This window comes from Spermophilus citellus (assembly GCF_964194105.1).
Source record: "Spermophilus citellus genome assembly, chromosome: 6".
Taxonomy (NCBI): Eukaryota; Metazoa; Chordata; class Mammalia; order Rodentia; family Sciuridae; genus Spermophilus; species Spermophilus citellus.
The window spans coordinates 65,971,645-65,990,342 of NC_138187.1; the positions used below are offsets into that span (position 1 = coordinate 65,971,645).

The window sequence follows — 18,698 nt, forward strand, 5'->3', positions numbered from 1 at the left end:
TTTAATTGTCTATGTCTCAGTTTCCCAGTCTGTAAAATGGGGGTGAGCATAGTTGCTGCCTCATATGATTACGATAAGGCTCACAGGAGTTCTCATATGGAAAAGACTCGGAGTGCCTGGCACATCAGAAGCTCTGGGTCAGTGTTAGTGATCATCGAGGCAAAACCTATCTGTTCTGGAATACTTGCTAGAAACAAAAATATATAATACTACATTTTGAATCATTAGTTTGTCTATATTTTCACAGTAACAAAAACTAATTCCTAGCCACAGGTTTGGGTGGGAAAGATCAGTTCTAATTAGAGAAGGCATCAAATACAGCCTCCCTGAAGGTTCTGAAAAAGTGGAAAGTTGTTCATTTCTATTTGTTATAACAACAACACCCCTTGAACACTCCAGGTGATGCACCATGCTGTGCTCTTGACCCGATTGTCTCATTTGAGGCTGTTAGGAAATTTCTAGGTTTGTTCCTATACCCATATTACAGAACACTAAAGGAATTAGGCAAGGTCATGAAACTTAGTCCAGGGAGGCAGTGGCTGAATGCCATCTATGGAATTCCTGAGCCCACCTGCTTACTTGCTGGGAATGCTATGCCACCACTGAGGCTCATGGCCACTGCCCAGCACAACCTGAGGGAGTTTGATGCTCTATCATCAAAATCACATCATCGCTTATGGTTGATAGTAAGTCTAGGCATGCATTTCCTTTTAAAGCAGTCTTAATGTTGTCGAACGTCTGCTGGCAAGTCAGCCTGCCAAAAACAAGGAGCCAGATTTGTGATATTTTTGTTTCCTATGGTTTGATGAAGCTACCCGGCCTAGAAAACTCCTTTTATAGATGTGAAATGGCTGAGGTTTTTATCCGAGGTTGATGGTGACCTATGTGAGTGAGCTCCCCATTGCTCTTTGACTGATGCCCTTCAAGCTTGCTAATTTCATTCCAGGAGGGGGACCAGAGGAGGGCAGTTCACCTTTTTGTTTAGCATGAACTCAAACATTTGAAAGGATGATTTTGAGCTTTTTTTTTTCTTGTTCCTAGACAACAATGGTGAGATAATTCAAGTGTGCACCTACAGTAGAACATGGCAGACATTCTGTAATCTTTGTTCTTCATCCTCTGGTGACCCTGGGGAGAAGGAGGATTTGCTATCTGTCCTTGGAAATCTGGAAAGAACTATAGTCACAGCCTAATCCTGAGCCATCGATTTGCACTCATTTGAGAAATAGGCCAATTGGACAAAAACACTGAGTCATTAAGCTTGGTCTTGACCTCTGAGACAGGATTAGTAAACAAACTGAATCATAAATTGTTTATTATTTTGGTCACAGAAGCTGAAGAGCCCACATCAAATGAATCTTTAAAATTATATTATCCTATATGCTTCAAATTGAATGTTGTCAGTTACTTGGACTCTTAACCCTGTTGCAGATTGAAAAGTGAAAGGAAAACATCTTTCTCCAATGGAATATTATAATTCGATTTAAAGGGAAAATATTCCTTTACTCTTCTCACTCTTCTAGAAGAAACTGTTCCACTGAATAATTGATGCTTCTAAAATGAAGCCTTGTATTTTTATGATACTAGAATAGCTTTCATTATCTAAATGAATGCTAAACAGCCCTGCATATTAACTATTTCCATATAATAAACATTTTGAACATAGGAAGACTCAGCCAACTTGATTGTTCTCAGGTAAAGTTGAGATTGGAAATTTCACAGAACCACAAATAAGTGCACGTGATAAAATTAGTCATGATATGCAAATTGGCAACTATTAACAACCACATGAAGATTTTCCCCATAGTTTTGTTCAAATAAAGTAGATTGCCTCAACTGGAAACTTACGTCATTCGGAATGGCAAATACATTATATTTTACACTTTTTAAAAGAATTGGGACAAATAGTCATTTGTACTCTTTATTTTTATTTTGTATAAGGTTTTAAAATGCATTGGTTTTCATGACAGACAGACAAAACAAAACCCGATGTTCCCTGGTATTTATTGCATATTGTGGATCAGAAGTTCCTACTTCTAAAATGTGTACTTGGCTCAAAATGATATAAATACACTCCATAGTTCTGATTTAAACTTAAAAAAATTCTTTCTGGAGATTACACAGCAGGTCTTTTTTACCCCAGGATAATTAGAACCAGAAAAAGGCCACTTAAGATGATCCACTTCAATGGGGATAATACAGTGAATAAAGAAAAAGCTTGGGAGATTGTTTTGAAAAGAATCAACTGAAAATTATGAAAATAGGTTTATTTTAACTTACATTTAACACAACTTAGGTGATTAGTGTGACTGTGACCAGCTCTTAGAATAAGAATACAAATATCCAGTGTTGATTGTTTTGAGAGGAGTAAGGTTTTGGCGGCAGTATTTTATAAATTCTCTTTATTCTAGGGCTGGGTTGTGGCTCAGTGGTAAAGCACTTGCCTACCATATACGAGACACTGGGTTCAATTCTCAGCACCAAGTATAAAAACAAATAAATGAAATAAAAGTCCACCAACAATTAACTAAAAATTTTTTTTAATTCTTCTTATTCTAAATTCAAATCTATTTCTTTATGTCTTCCACTTATTGGCCCTAGGTCTGGTATGGCTAATGAATGAATTTAAATATAGTTTACTTTAACTATCAATTCAATCACTACATTTAGTTTTTTGGTGTTTTCTTTTGTTTTGGTACTGGAGAGTGAATCCAGGGGTGCTTAATCACTTAGCCACATCCCCAACCCTTTTTGTATTTTATTTAGAGACAGGGTCTCACTGAGTGCTTAGGGCCTCACTAAATTGCTGAGGTTGGCTTTGGACTCGCAATCCTCCTGCCTCAGCCTCCTGAGCCACTGGGATTACAGGCATGTGCCACCACACCAGGCTACATTGTAGTATTTTTTCTACCACATTTGACATTTCCGTCACATCATAAAGATGTCAGATGTTACAAAAACATTGAGGATCCTGTTGATCATTTTCCTTTGGAGCATTTTCACTTCTTTAATATAAAAGTCCTTCTTGAAATCCCTACCTTGCTACCAACTTTTAATTTTTCTTTTAAATAATTGCTTCCTAATCAAACTGCTCAGTCCCCACTTGCTATTGGTTAACCTCTTGTTGGGGGAAATTCTATAATGTTGTTTTATTTATCTTATGTAATTCTGTATTTGGGGGCAAGTTTTGCAGTTTCAGTTTGCAGCAGACACGCCTCTTTTTATGGGAGTACAAGCCATTCATAGGCAGTATTAGGCATAGATGCTGATGTTGAACAAAGATGCATTTTGGGAGGTAGGAGGTTTCCAGGGATCGAACTCAGGGGCACTCCACCAAGGAGCCACATCCCCAGCCCTATTTTGTATTTTATTTAGAGACAGAGTCTCACTGAGTTGATTAGTGCCTCGTTGTTGCTAACTGGCTTTGAACTCACAATTCTCCTGCCTCAGCCTCCTGAAACGCTGGGATTGTAGGCATGTGCTAACATGCCCATCTCAAAGATGCAGTTTTGAGTGGAGACTCAAGTCATAAGATGGTTATTAGGAAATACCTGAGTGTTTTGAAGGCATACTTTTCTGAGCATACTTTTAACATTAGGGATTTGGATAATGAATATTCATAATGATAACCCCTGATTTTTTTGTAGGAATCCATCATCAAGTGCTCCTAAAAAGAGGTTATATGAGCGAGGAGACCCTGCCCATGAGTCTGATCATGGATGGATCACTTACTTTCTTTGACCTACATTTACTTATATTTTCTATTCACAGCATCCTGTTCTAAATTGTTGGATATGTTACACCTATCACGAGTGATATCATTCTGTTTTCATAGAATCCTCGAACTCAGCAGACATGGACCAAATCCTTCTTTTGGTTATTTGTACACACACACACACACACACACACACACACACACATGTTTTATAATTTCAATAGTTTCATCCATACACAATCATGCTTTTGGCAAAATTGTAATCAGCACTTTGTAGTTTTAAATTCTGCCATTTGCCGGTGGTATTTCACAAGTGTTTGCTATATATTGCAGTCTCAATATCTTCCTCTGCTTCATATGTATCTTTTTCAATGGCTAATAGTCCACTGAGTGGATGAGTTGTAACACATATAAATAAATATATCCCATCCATTGGGCAACATCTTAATACTTTGAGTTTTTTTTTTTTTTTTGGGGGGGGTTTGGTCACTTTACTAAAACTTCTTTGAAGGTAGACTATTTTTTAAAAAGAGCTTCTCCGACTTGTAGCACAGTTGTGTGTGCATTTCTGTATGCCTTTTGTTGCTGCTGTAAACAGGAAGAAACAAACTAAGGCAAGCGCGTGCTTAAGTGAAGCAGAGGGAGGAACAAAGGAAAATTGCAAGAACATTATCTTGTTCTGCTGCCAAGCAGGGCAAATCGAGATCCTGGGGTGTCCAGGAGGAAGATGACAAGACAGAAGCTCAGGTGGAGCTCTGAGTGGTATCTATCCTCAGTTGCTTGGCTGCCCCTGCCATAGTACACCTAGTGTTTGATTATCTGGGAAGGTTGGTGACCTTTGGCTTTTGAAGCTGCACTGCAGGAGCAGCAGGCTCATTCAGGGAAGAAAGCAAGCAGTCATCCTCAGAGGGGAGACAGTCTCCAGGAGCAGATGGGCTCACAGCGGTAAAGCATCCACAAACTGAATTAGCTAATACTACATTATTAAAAAAATACAGCACTTTTCATTTTTGTTCAAGATCTTGGAAATGTTCAGTGCACCCTTGGGGGGAAATAGTTTGTTCATCTGTTATAATTAGATTTGCCACCTCTTACTCAGATAAAGGAAGGTAATTGACACTTTCGCCTTCTTACTGCGTATCTACTTTGGGGTGTGTATGTCATTGCTTCCTCTGCATATGTGGGTGAACTATTTGCAATGCTTATTTCACATAGCTTGCCACAGGACTGAGGTGGGTATTGGGCAAGAATGGGAACTATGCATTGCAGAAATAAGGGTAATTTGTTTTTTTGCAGTAGCTAATAACAAATGTTTCAAGTGAAGCCAAGTTGAAGTGGATTCAATCAAGGCAATTTTAGTCATAATTTAAATAAGCAAATACAGGCTGGGGATGTAGCTCAGTGGTAAGGCATGTGCTTAGTATGCATAAGACTCTGGGTTCGTTCCCAGCAACACAATATTAATTTAAAAACTAGAGAGTTATAGAAATGGTATGTCAATTTCAAATTCGGCTAGGCTAGGTCAAAGGGCAGTAAGGGATACTGATAAAATAGGAGACAGTCTGTTGTTTTCAGAGGTGACTTATACCAGTTAATCCCATGTCACACATGTGTATAGTTCAACTTTGAAAATTACATCCTATAATTTTTAAAACCTTTTCTGCCTTCTAGGTCCTCGCTACCTTGGAGACTGGCGATTTTCTAAATCCAAAGGAGAAGTCCAGGAAGGGATGGTGAATTCTCTTTGAGTTTCAACCAACAGAATAAAAGGTAATTATTGAGGATTTTAGAATGTGTTTGCAGTACTAGGGGGAGACCATCTAAATAGTAGCAACTCAAAAGACTGAGTTTGGGATGTTTTCTCTTACAAAAAAGTATCTGGTACTATTGTGATTTAGTCATCATATGAGATGTATTTAATAAACAACAACAACATATTCTTCTTAAGTAAGCTTTGTCAGCTAGGTTTACCTGAGCTTTAAGGTGTTACCTGTCTAAACAGTCAACTCTGTTTATTTCTCTTTCTCTCTCTCTCCCCTCCTTACTTCTTTCCTACTTTCCTTTCTTTTCTTTTCTCTTTTTTTGAGGGTGGGGGGGGTTGGGGATGGAACCCAGGGTCTTTCACACATGCTAGGCAAGTGCTGTACCACTGAACTACATCCCCAGCCCCTGCTCCTATGCCCCATCCCTCTGCCTGCCTCTCATGCATATTCTGAATGTCATCCTCACATGTGGGAAGAGAATGTAAGAATTTCATTTCTAAGACATAAGATATAGAATTACAAACATAGGGGCTCATTTTAATCATATAATTTTTTTTTCTTCTTTTGTGGTGCTGGGGATCAAACCTAGGGCCATGTGCATAGAAGGGAAGTACTTTACCACTGAGCCCCACCCCAGGCCTTAATCTCATGTAAATTTGATAATCTCATAAATTTTATAAACTTAATAACCAACCTTTCCCTCCCCAGTCCCAGAATAACTGATGGTATCACCATAAGACCATCTCTTTCTTTGGATTGTAGGAACTACTCCCCTTGAAGCCACCTAATCCCAAAGCAGTGCTCCCTGATTCCCAAGGCAGAATTCTTACCTGGATATCCATCAGTTCTTCTGTATCTCATTCAAAGTCCCAGGTTCATCCTCAGCTCACTTATTGTATTCCAAAATATTCTCCTTTCCAAAATCCATTCACAATCTTTTGTTATTAAGGGCGATCACAATTCTTGCTCTCCAGTTCTCCAAGTATTAATTTATTTCCCCCTCTTCTTCCCATTGCACTAATGATTGGATTTATAGTTAAAGAAACTCCTGGTATTTACTATATTGTTCTACTTATTTAGCCACATCTGTCCTGTGGCCAATGGGTAGAGGATATAAAGAAACCAATTGAAGCTGGGCACCATGGCTCACCTCTGTAATCCGGGCAGCTCGGGAGGCTGATGCAGGAGGATTGCAAGTTCAAGGCTAGCCTCAGCAACTTGGTGAGGCTCTAAGCAACTTAGTGAGAACCCTGTCTCAAAATAAAAAACAAAAAGGCCTGGGATGTGGCTCAGTGGTTAAGTACCCCTGGTTCATCCCCAGTACAAAAAAAAAAAAAAAAAGAAAAGAAAAGAAAAGAAACTAAATTGAGCTCACTATAAGGAGAATCTTTGAAATATCAGACATTCAAATTAACAGCTTGTCTGTCCTGGAGGAAGATCTTCATTGATGGAACTATTGCCATAGAAACTGCACACCTGTCTGGCAAGGATGTTGTAGCAGAGGAGCTTGGCTGATTTGGGAGATCACAAATGAGGTCCATTTCTAGGTCCATTCCAAACAACAAAAAGCATTCTACAGTGACTTGACTAGTGGCTCAAGGAAAGCAAAGTTTTTAGTTTTTGTGCATTTAAAAAATTACACAAAGGCATTCAATGTGATTATTGCACTTTTAATGATTAGTACTTCAATTGTGCTTTGGGGGCTACTTTTTAAAACTTTCCTTCTCAGATCTATTTCTGAATAGCTTGCCCTTAGCCCTCATGAGGTTAGAGGATGGTTTTGTGTATCTGCTGTAAGACTGGGATGGAGTGCTACTCGGAGGGTTCTTCATAGCAGGGGAAGCCCAAAGGCCTGGAGAGTGAGGGCTGGCCCAGGCAAGGAGTCCTGGGTTTGGTTCTCAGCGAGGATCTTAGTGCAGGTAGACCAGGGCAGTGACTACGAGGAGCTACCAAGGGAGAAAAAATGACAAGAGTTTGAAGCAGGTGTGTGTTTTTCTAGCTTGGGAGACCATTACTATGAGTTGATTATAAACCTGACTGTTAGGAGGATCTTATTGTAACCTTTGAGCCTTACCTGCTCTGCTACCTTACATTCCTAATGTCTGCCTCCATAGCCAAGTCTCCCGTGTACCATTCTGTAGGGGCAATATGAGAATTGTCATTAAACGTGAGATGAAGCACTATGTTTCTGAGAATGCTTGAATGTCCTTTAAGGATAATAGATACTTGAACCTTAAAGGCGTATTTAAGGTTTTTTTCTGTATATCTGTGTGGTGCTGGGGATTGAATCCAGGGCCTTGTGCATGTGGAGGCAAGCACTCTACCAACTGAGCTATGTCCCCAGCTCTATTTAACTCTTAACACAATTTTTAGACTCCTCTTTCCTCATCTCTGTAATTCCAGGAAGAAGTATTTCTTTTTCTTCTTCCCTTTAAATGCAACATCACTTTGTTCTTATGTCATTGACTCAGCTCCTTTTATTCATAAAGTGTGGAAAAGTTCACTCCTTACTGAATACTGGAATCTGAGCACCATGAGGAAAAGGGTTTCTTTTTGTCTGATTTGTACTTTATGCCAAGCCCTAGAACAGTATCTGGCATATAGTAGGTGCTCAGTGAACATTTACTTAATGAACTGAGGCAGCTCCTTGACTGAACCTGAAGTTCCCTGGGGATGGGAACTCTTCAGTCATCCTGAATTTGTCCCTGGGCCAACTCACTAGCCACCAAGCTTTGGGTTGTGACACCTCCACAGGGGCTTCTCTCTGGGAAGGGCCTAGGAGGAATGTTGTATTGTCACTGTGTAGGTGACTGTAGGTTAAGCTGTCACCAGCACAAAAGGACAAATGAGATGTGGAAGGAAAGCAGAAGCGAGAGCTGGCATTGCTGTCCATGCCAGGCCCTTTTTACTTGCTGTGTTCACCGGCCCCTCCCAGGAAACAGTGCAAGGGGCTGCGGGTGGGGGTGGGGAGCAGGAAGGGCGGTTGCTGGTTGTCACAACTGAGCCTTCCCCTCTGGTCAGGTCTGGGAGGAAGCGTGTGGTGAGTCACGTGGAAGCAGAATATCCCTGATGTGGGGTTAAGGTGGCGCTTTGGTTTCTAAGCCCTGCTGAAGCCATGAAGGAGAGGAGGCTGCCTGGAGATTTCTTGCTGTGTGCGCCATGAGCTTCGCAGCAGAGAAGACATCTGGTGATGGAAGAGCACAGGCTCATTCTGATGATCTAATAACATCTTTGAGTAGGTGCCCTGAGGGGAGGTTCTGGTTTCTGGCTTCCTTTCCCTAGTGATCTGAAGAAGGAGGAGGGAAGGAGGCAGGCTTTTCTTCAGCTTCCATGCTAAGCAAGTCTTTCTGGAAAAGGCATTTTAGGTGCAAAGACTTTAAGGCGCACTAACAGTTACCTTGTCAGCTGATATGTAATTTTGAGGCAGTCAGGAGGATGTTAATTGAATAAGCCAGGAACCTGTGCTACTCACCCCTCCCTGCCCCTCTCCCCGGCTTTGTCTTCTGTGTGTCACACAACATTCCAGCTTTAGGAGATGTCCTGCCCTTGCATGTCAGGTTTTGGACTGAGACACGTTAGTAAATGCTGGATCTTCTTCATTATCTAGCATTTACTAACGTGCGTCCCATGTCACATACCTGCTGCCAGTCTGTCTTCCTGCCTCTCCTGCACACCTTCCATCCATCACCTCCTCTTTTGCTCGTGTTCTTTTCCTCCTTCACAGTTCCATCCTGCCCATGGGGAGAGTCTCCCCAGTCTCAGCTCCATTGCCTGCAATGCCATTTGCAAATACAGCACCTTTATGACAGCTTTCCTGGCCTCCCTCTCCAAGGGAGACTCACCTCTTTCCTATACTGTGGTGCCCTGTGCTTCTTACCGCCTCACCTTCTTCTGTCCCTGTGCCAACAGTTTGTAAGGCCAGACCAGGTGTGCTGTACAGACTACCACCTCCTTCCTCTCTCCCTTCCTCTCCTTCTTTCTTCCTTCTTCCCTCTTTCCTTGCTATTCTTTTTTTAAAGTTTTCCTTTCTAATATTTTTATTTGTAGATGGACACAATACCTTCATTTTATTTATTTTTATGTGGTGCTAAGTATTGAACTCAGTGTCTCACACGTCTAGGCAAGTGCTCTACCACTGAGCTCAACCCCAGCCCCTCCTTGTTATTTTTGATTTGCACTGAACCCCATCACACTTCTAAACATATGATGTACTTTTTACATTGTACAGCTTTGGCTCTAGCCCCCTGGCTAAAGTCCAGAACCTCAGCATGACATCTCCAGAGTTTCTGGTGCAGGCTCCCATCCTCCACCCCTCCATGGGTACCACATGCTGTCCCAAGTTTCCCATTGGGATCAGGTACAAGGCCTGGGCTTATTGGCCTGATTGCTACAAAGATATATGTGGTAGGGAGAACTTGACTCTCCATTCTCCCATGAAAGACATCCATGGCCTAGTCCATAAAAATCACTATGTGATTACTATGAGCTTCTTGAAAACACCAGGCTCAGTCTCAACATTATGGCTTTGAACACACTGTTCCTAGTACCTTGAGTGACTTCCCCCTTCCTTCTCAACTGGCTAAATCTGACCGATCACTAAACATGTCATTCAAGAGGCTCCTCCTAGAAGCCATTGGGTCACGTGCACCTATGGCAGGGCTGGGGAGGTAGACAAAACTGTTAGAGCATTGCCATGGTGTATGTTTTGGATGCTGATCTCACCAAACAGACTTTTGCTAAGGTGGGACTGGATCCCTGGCTTCTAGCATCATATTGAAAGCATAGGTATTTAGGAAGTGGTTGCCTTTTTTGATTCTTGATCTTTAGCTCTTCCAATCTGTACTTAGTACTTTTTGTTTTAGGTTATTGTTTTCATGACAAAATATGTAATAAAGAAGTCCTGGGTGCCACTGAGAGAAATAAAGTCTATAGACTGAAGTTCCAACTGTTTCTTAAACCATGGCCTCAATAGCGTTCCCAACTACTGCTGCTATTCTCATGAAGATATAATATGTATTTCCCACCACACTGGAGAATTTTTGAAGTTAGTGGAGTAAATTAGTTCCCTCCATTGCCTACAAATGACTGTAAACCCAGGTGTTTTAATTTTATATATGAGCTATCGAAAGAAGTCCAATGTCAGGAGATGGCTATGAATTCTACCTAGATCATGCTACACTGCAGGAGAAGGGCGATAGCAGAAGCATTGGGGTTTCAATACCCCTCAGACCTCTCTAGGCTCCAGGGAATAAACTACTGCTTTGGGAACTACAAAATTGCTCTATTCAGTTATTTCTTTTTGTACAAATGGTTTTTCTCCATACTATGTTCACCTTTATTTTGAGATGTGTCTAAGGTAAGTGATCTCCACTGGACAGATGAGTTCCAATGACCTCGAAAGAACTCTTGTGTTACTAGGGCTAGCTGTCAGTAGATTCTTCCAAGCGCAAGGGTCACAAGTATGTGCCAGTAGCAACAGAGAGCTGGAAAATCTGCTCCATATGGCCAAATGGGCATTGTACCCTAGGCTGATGCCAACTGAAATGTAGCCCTCTGTGTAGCTAAAGGCTGTTGTCAAAAACAGAAGAGTTGGCCCTAATTCCCCTAAACCAAAACCCAGCTCAGTACTCCAAGAGCCAGCTGCTCCCCAAGGTGATATCTCAGGACCCAGAGTGACCTCCCTTTGGCCAGAGCTGGCCAAATCCTTAGTTATTCTCTCCAGTTAGCTTTGACAAGAGGAAATCTTTGCAAAACTCTGTGCACAGACCATACTAGAAACATCCTTACTTTATTATCGTGATCAAGGACTGCTTCATAAGTTTTCTGCATGGGGGTGAGATGACCAGCAATCACCAGGTTTCTGTGTTTATCAAGTTAAACAGTCTTTCTTTTGGGGGCTTTTGATGTAGCTCAGTGGTAAAGCATATGTTCAGCATACATGAGGTGTTGGATGCAGCCCTCAGCACCAAAAGAGGGAAAAAAGTCTTTACTCTCAAGGAGTTTGTATCATACGCAAACACACACACACACACACACACACACACACACACACACACAAACTATCCTTTGAACTAAAAAATAGAAGAATGAATGAATATGTGTATGGTTAGGTAATACAGACCAAACAGCAAAACATAGATAACTATACCTTTACTACAATGAACACATCTTTTTGTGTATCACTTGAGGAAGGGGGTTACATCCCTTACCAGAATAGGAGAATGGAGGAAAGGGATTGGGTTTTCCATTTATAGGGTGTATGGCTAGGAAAAAATCATTACGATTTAAAAGAGTTGAGGACAAGGAGATACCATGGCTTGATGAGCTGGAAGTAGCAACTTGCTCTGGTGGAATTGGAAGCAGAGTAGAGGTGTGTGCTCTTTGAAGTGTAGGGGGACTGCTCTGGGTAGGAGTAAATCCTAGCAGGTGGGGGTACTGCTTTCTAAAGATCTGGCTGTTTCCCATTGGGATCAGGTATGTGACCTGGGCTTATTGGCCTGATTGCTACAAAGATATATGTGGTAGGGAGAACCTTGTCTCTCCACTCTCTCATGAAAGACATCCATGGCCTAGTCCATAAATAGTGAATATGTTAGGTTGCATGGAAATTAGGAATTAAAGTTGTGGACCAGTTGTGTTTGAGATGGGGAAGAACATGCCATGTTCTCCAAGTGGGATCATTGTGATCACCAGACTGTCCTCCTTGGAAGAGTCAAGATGACATGTGATGACAGTCTCCATTGCCATTGTTGCCTTGAATATACAGGAAGGGGCCATGAGCCAAGGAATGCAGGACCTCCCCAAATCCCGTACCTCCCACCTGGTGCAGAAGCTGGAAAAGGCAAGAAAATGGATTCTCCCCTAGAGGTCCAGAAGGAATGTGGCCTTGCCAATACCTTCATTTTTAGCCTAATGAGACCCATTTCAGACTTGTAACTTCCAGAACTATAAAATAATAAATATGTGTTATTTTAAGCCAACATATGTGTAGTAATTTGTTACAGCAAGTTATAGTAAACAATCCAATGTGGAAACCTGTCTCCATTTTTGGAAATATGAAACCCTCTTAGTTATTTTTGTAATACAATATGGAAAATTCTTTGGAATAAATAACACCAAGAAGAATCTTGTCAGAATTAATTTTGAGATTTTTTAAGCTAATTTATTTTACTAGCATCATAAAAGGAACTTGATTTCTTCACTGTTGGTTCCTCACTGCTTAGATCGGTACCTGACTTGTTTATGTTTGAGCACATGAATCTCTTTTTTAGCCAAATTTATGAAAAAACAAAGCAATTACTTTTTCATAGAAACTAATTTATGCTTAAGTATATCACTATTATTAGAAATGTTCAACTCTGGCTCTTGTATACACAGAATATCACACTTTGCATTTTCATTCAAAAGTGAGAGGTTTGGTTAGAGAATGTAAGGTAGCTTGAAACAAAAATCATTTTTGCAGATTAAATAACCCTAATCTGAAAACTAAGATTTCAAATGCTCCCAAATCTGAAACTTTTTAAGCACCACCTTGATGTTTCATGTGGAAAATTCCCCATCTGACCTCAGAAGATAGATCAAAGTGAAAATATAAGCACACTAAAAATTTGTGTAAAATTACCTTCAATCCATGTGTGTAAAGTGTACATGAAATATAAATGAGTGTTGTGTTTAGACTTGAGTCCAATCTTCAGTATATCTCATTATATATGCAAATATTCCAAATCCAATCTGAAATCTGAAATATTCCCAAGATGTTTGGATAAGGGATACACAACCTGTGCTTCCTTAAGACCTAGGAACTTCTTGGTGTCTATATGTGTTAACCTGTTCTTAGCTTGTTCAAGACAACTGCTATGACATATGGCAAAATGGGACCTTCAACTAATGGAAAAAATTGTGTTTATCATTTGTGAAACTCAGTTTGGAAAATCCTGATATTATTTATTAATATAGTATTAATGTTGTTTATGTGACACCTTTTAGAATTAAGATATTTCTAGTGTTGATGTATTTCTTTACTCATTTATTCTCTGAAACAGTCTTTACCAACATTGTGGTATGTGCCAAGCCCTGGGGGAAAAAAGGTAAATAAGATTGGCATTTACCCTAGAAGAAGCCACATTTTAGATAGGAAGACACACAAGCAAGTAGATAATGAGAATGTGGAGTAGCCAGTGTTAACTGCAGGGAAAATGAAGCAGAGAGGAGGAAGTGTTTGCACCAAGAGTTGAAGGACAAGGAGGAGATTGGAGAGTAGAAAAGGGGCACATATATTAACACCTACTGAATACCAAGCACTGAGCTAAACTCTTTTGTGGGTAATTGTTAATTAAATGTACCCTGTGAAAAATAATATTCCAACTAAATAACTGTGCAAAACTACACAGGGTGGAATTTTTAATAATCATTGTCATAGATGTCATTGGCTTTAAAGCTCTAAAGCAGTTGTTAAACCTTTTCTGTAGAGGGCCAGAACTTTAAATTTTCCATCTTTTTTTTTTAAAATAACTTTAATAACTGGCCCCTGTTCTAGAATAACAATTATAGATGGATACTATTTTGTTTTAAAATTTTCTCAAGAGGGAACCTATAGGTTTCATGGGCTTCTCAAATGAGTTGTTGACAACTCAGTGTCTGTTTATTTTTATGTGGTGCTGAGGATCGAACCCAGGGCCTAGCTCGTGCAAGGTGAGTGTTCTACCACTGAGCAATAACCCCAGCCCCAAAATGTTTCCACCTTTGGGGGGTCATATAGTCCCTGTCACAACCATTCAGCTCTTCCATGGTAGCATGAAAAAAGCCATAGGTAATATGGAAATGAACAAGCATGGCTATGTTCCAATAAAACTTTATTGACAAAGGTTGGCAGAGGGCTAAATCTGCACATGGGGTGCAGCTTGCTGGCCCCTGTTCTAGAATAACAATTATAGATGGATACTATTTTGTTTTAAAATTTTCTCAAGAGGGAAATTATAGGTTTCATTGGCTTCTCAAATGAGTCATTGACAACTGAGAGTTTTAATCAGTGTCTGTTTAAGACTGTATTCTAGAACCTCACAGAGAAATGATATAACAGACTGGATTAATAATGGAAATTCAGAATGACCCAATTTCCCAGCATTTCACATTATCATGATTAATATTTAACAGACCTCTAAGAATCTAGATATAATACATCTTTAGGTCATTATAATGGAGTCCAAGAAGAAAACCACAGTAATCTAGTCTTGGCAGAGGGTTTGACATTGCGGGGGTATGTGTGTTTTAACTCTGAGGTTTTTGAAAATTAAGAATAGGGATGATATGTCTGGGACCATTGGGAATAAATAAGGTAAATATCTGGATAGATGACCCAGCAGAAGGATAGAGTATAAAGCCTTGATCTTGCTGTCTTGTGGAAGGCAGAAACAGCTGGTTAGTGTACAAGAAGGGGCTATGTAAAGGGCAGACCCAAGTCCAGATAAAAAAAAAAGGAATATGTCTTGACACCTTAAACAACAAGCCAGAAAAATCTTCCTTTAATTCTTAATACTGTGGGAAAAGTTATTGAATTCAGAGTTGAGTAAGGAATCCTTCAGAACAGAAGAGTAAAAATTTTTAAGGGCAGATCTTTCCTAGAGTATATATACTAAGAAATATGGTATGGTAGAAAAAGTGGAAAATCATTAAAGAGCTTCAAAAAAGTAGCTAAAAGGAAATACTGGGAAGCCATTTAAGTCACCTATACTGGCCCTAAGTGACTAGAGGATTTCTCTCTTGGCTGGTAATGGAGAGGTGGATGAGTTAAGATTACTTTGGGGGAACTAATTCTTTTAAGTAAAACTTGTAAGAAATGAAAAGCAGATGAAGTTTACAAGTTGGTTTCAAGTTTGGATGGTTCCAACTGGATTGAAACATTACTGTGCACTGGGAAAAGATGAAAATTGATGTTGGGCCTGTTGTCTCTGGAGATCCCTGGACCTGGTGTTCTGAAGTGTGTTTTGATCTGGTTTCCCATTGGATTCTGCTGTTGCTCTTAAGGTTGAATTGGGGGAAAGAGGGAGGAAAAGATGGAAGTCGATAGCTTCCTGGAAGAAGTGCATGTTAGCAGGCTACAGTTATTCCAATCAAAACAACTTAAACTTTTCCTTGTGATTTGAATACTGGGCACAAATCTTGTCTTGGACAAAACAGATGTGATTTTGGGATGTGTACAACATCCCACGACGTGGAAGCTGAGCCTTGCTGGCCCTCCTGCAACTGCACCTCTCTCTAACTTACAGGAATCAAACTTGATGTGGTTGTGCATTTGTGTATTATTTCTGGCTTCTCTCTAGGTAAGCTGCAACTTCAAAAGACTCAAAAGAGCTTTTTCAATATACCAATCTTAGGGCAACTGAAGAAAATAATCTGTAAAGCAGATGAATGCTTTGAATGGATTTTGTCAGGGTTTGCCTAAAAGATTTTAACATGTAAGTCAGTTAAGATTCTTATAATTTGAACTTCTCCTTCCCAATAAACAAAGGTTATTAATAATGGAAATATAGTAAAGTATAGTCATACTCTGCCATTTTGTTGACATTCTTTTGTTTTAGCAAAGGTTAAATAGGATTTCAAAATACTCTGATATATTCTATAAGCTTTGTAACTTTTATTAACTTTGCTGGAAATCTTTGTTTCTTGGAAGGTCCACTAATGGAGTATGTTATTCAGCTTTCCATCATTGTAACAAATACCTGAGATAATAAACTTATGAAGATAAATGGTTTATTTTGGCTCACAATTTTGGAAGTTTCAGTCTGTAATCAGTTGGCCTCTTCTCTTTGAGTGTGTGGAGGAATGTCATGGTAGGAGCATGTTGTTATGATTTAGATATTTGGTGTCCCCCAAAAGCTCACATGTGAGACTATGCAAGAAAGTTCAGAGGTGAAATGATTGAGTTATGAAAGCCTTAACCTAACCAGTATATTAATCCACTTGAATTAATTAACCAGATGGTAACTGCAGGTGGGTCACTGAAGTTGAGCCTTTAGGGTATTATATTTTGTCTCTGGTGGGTGGAGGAGTCTCTCTCTGCTTTCTGATTGTCATGTTCTGAACTAATTTCCTCTACTACACTCTTCGACCATGATGTTCAGCCTTTTCTTGGGCACAAGAGCAATGAAGTTGGCCATCTGTGGACTAAGACCTTTGAAACCATGAGCCCCAAATAAACTTTTCCAGCTCTAAAATTGTTCTTGTCAAATCCTTTGGTTACAGCAGCGGAAAAAGCTGACTAAAACACACATGGAGCAAAACTATTCACTAAACACCCAGAGATTATAAATACTCTTACTATAAGTGCTGTGTGTGAAGAAATTGGGGGTAGAAATTAATAAAGGAAGTTAGTTACATGGTTTGTTGAACCTTGTAGAAGGTAATAGCCCCAATCCATGAGATAATTCTGTTGGCTTGATTGCTGAGATGCTTTTTAAAAAGGTCAGAGTTACTAATATGTAATTTGCATACATGAAAATTCACCCATTTTCATGTACAGCTGTGATTTGATAAGTGCATACAGTGGTGTAATACCACTGTGATCAAGAGATGAGTATCCGTCATCCTAGAAATTTCCCTGTGGCCTTGGCAATAAATCCCTCCACTTAGCCTGAGCCCCTGGCAACCACTGTTCTTTTCTACCCTTATAATTTTGCCTTTTCCAGAATGTTGTACAAATGGAATCATACAGTACATAGATTTTCAAGCTTGGTATTTATCTCTTAGTATAATGCATATGCTATTCGTCCATTTGGCCATATGTTAAAATTAGGCATTGCTGTTTAGTATTTCATTGTGTGGATACAGAGTTTGTTTATCCACTTACCAGTTAAAGGGCTTTGGAGTTGTTTCATTTTATTAGGGAATCATGAATAAAACTCCTTATTCATTTACATAAAGGCATATGGAAACAAATTTTCATTTTTTATGGGGTAAATATCTTGAGGTGAGATGGCTGGTTAATATGTTAAATATATGCTTAACTTTATTTTTAAACAAGAAACATCTGCCACACTGTTTTTCAAAGGAGTTTTACTATTTTGCATTCCCACCTGCAAAGTATGAGAGTTCTTTGAGCTGTGATTTAACCCTCCAGGACTCATCCCTGGAAGAGAAACTTCAGAATATGTCTTTTCCTTTTTCTCCCCTCAATTTTGTGTTCCAATCCCTTCTACTTAGATCTTCAAATTACTTTTTATTTTAGTAGTGATTTTTTTTTTAAGAGAGAGTGAGAGAGGAGAGAGTGAGAGAGAGAGAGAGAGAATTTTTAATATTTATTTTTTTTTTTAGTTCTCGGCGGACACAACATCTCTGTTGGTATGTGGTGCTGAGGATCGAACCCGGGCCGCACGCATACCAGGCGAGCGCGCTACCGCTTGAGCCACATCCCCAGCCCCTAGTAGTGATTTTTAACATCACTATTTCCTGAGTTTCTTTTCTCCTTCTCTGAACATAATGTAGTGCCTTCTCCTCAGTAGATGCTACGTGCACATCTGTTTGACTTGGGTTTGGTACATTAAATTAAACTGAAGCTCAAGGGTACCACCATGCATGGTGGGGCTTTGGTATAAGGGTACCAGGCTCAGGGACATCTGCATGTTTTGGTTGAGCCCTACTCCAAGATCTAAGAAGAGGTTTCTCTTACTTCTCCCAGAGCAGAAAAGTACCACTGAGTCTGGGCTGTAAAACTGTGTTTGGACTTTATGGTGATGGTCCATTTTGCTCCAGCAGGGAAATCAGAAGGATTATGGTTATGAAAAGGTATATAGATTTACCTTAGAAATACTATGAAGTATATAGAATCACATGAAAAGGTTTTTATCTCTGAAGGCTTTTATATTATTTTTTAATCAATGGAGATGCCTAGCATTGTGGGTGAGACTAAGAATTCTGGAGCCAAGTTTTGCTACTTGCTGCCTGTAAGATATTGGGCAGCCTTTCTATGCCTTTCCTTTTCTGTATAAGGGGAGAAGATAATTGTATCTAGTGGTGGTGATTTGTTGTTAAAATGTATACTTGCTTAGAATAGTGCCTGGCAAGTATTACTTGCTCCATAAGTATTTGTGGTTGTGGCTATTGTTATTAACTTTCCCCTCAATACTCTGAAGATGGGTGTTTTTCATGGGTATGTCACACTCTCCAGCTGTTACTAGGAACCTGTCCAAAGAATGATTCAAACTCAGATGACAGTAAGAACCAGT

At 39.7% G+C, this 18,698-nt stretch overlaps 1 protein-coding gene across 1 annotated transcript in view; it reads left to right on the forward strand.

The window, feature by feature from the left end:
* Positions 1-5,386: 5,386 nt before the first annotated feature.
* SVIL (supervillin) overlaps positions 5,387-18,698 on the forward strand; it is a 199,145-nt gene continuing 185,833 nt past the window's right edge. Inside the window, exon 1 of the mRNA XM_081300115.1 lies at positions 5,387-5,485. The gene's annotated coding sequence lies outside the window, so the exon portion shown is untranslated. The remainder of the gene's footprint in view (positions 5,486-18,698) is intronic.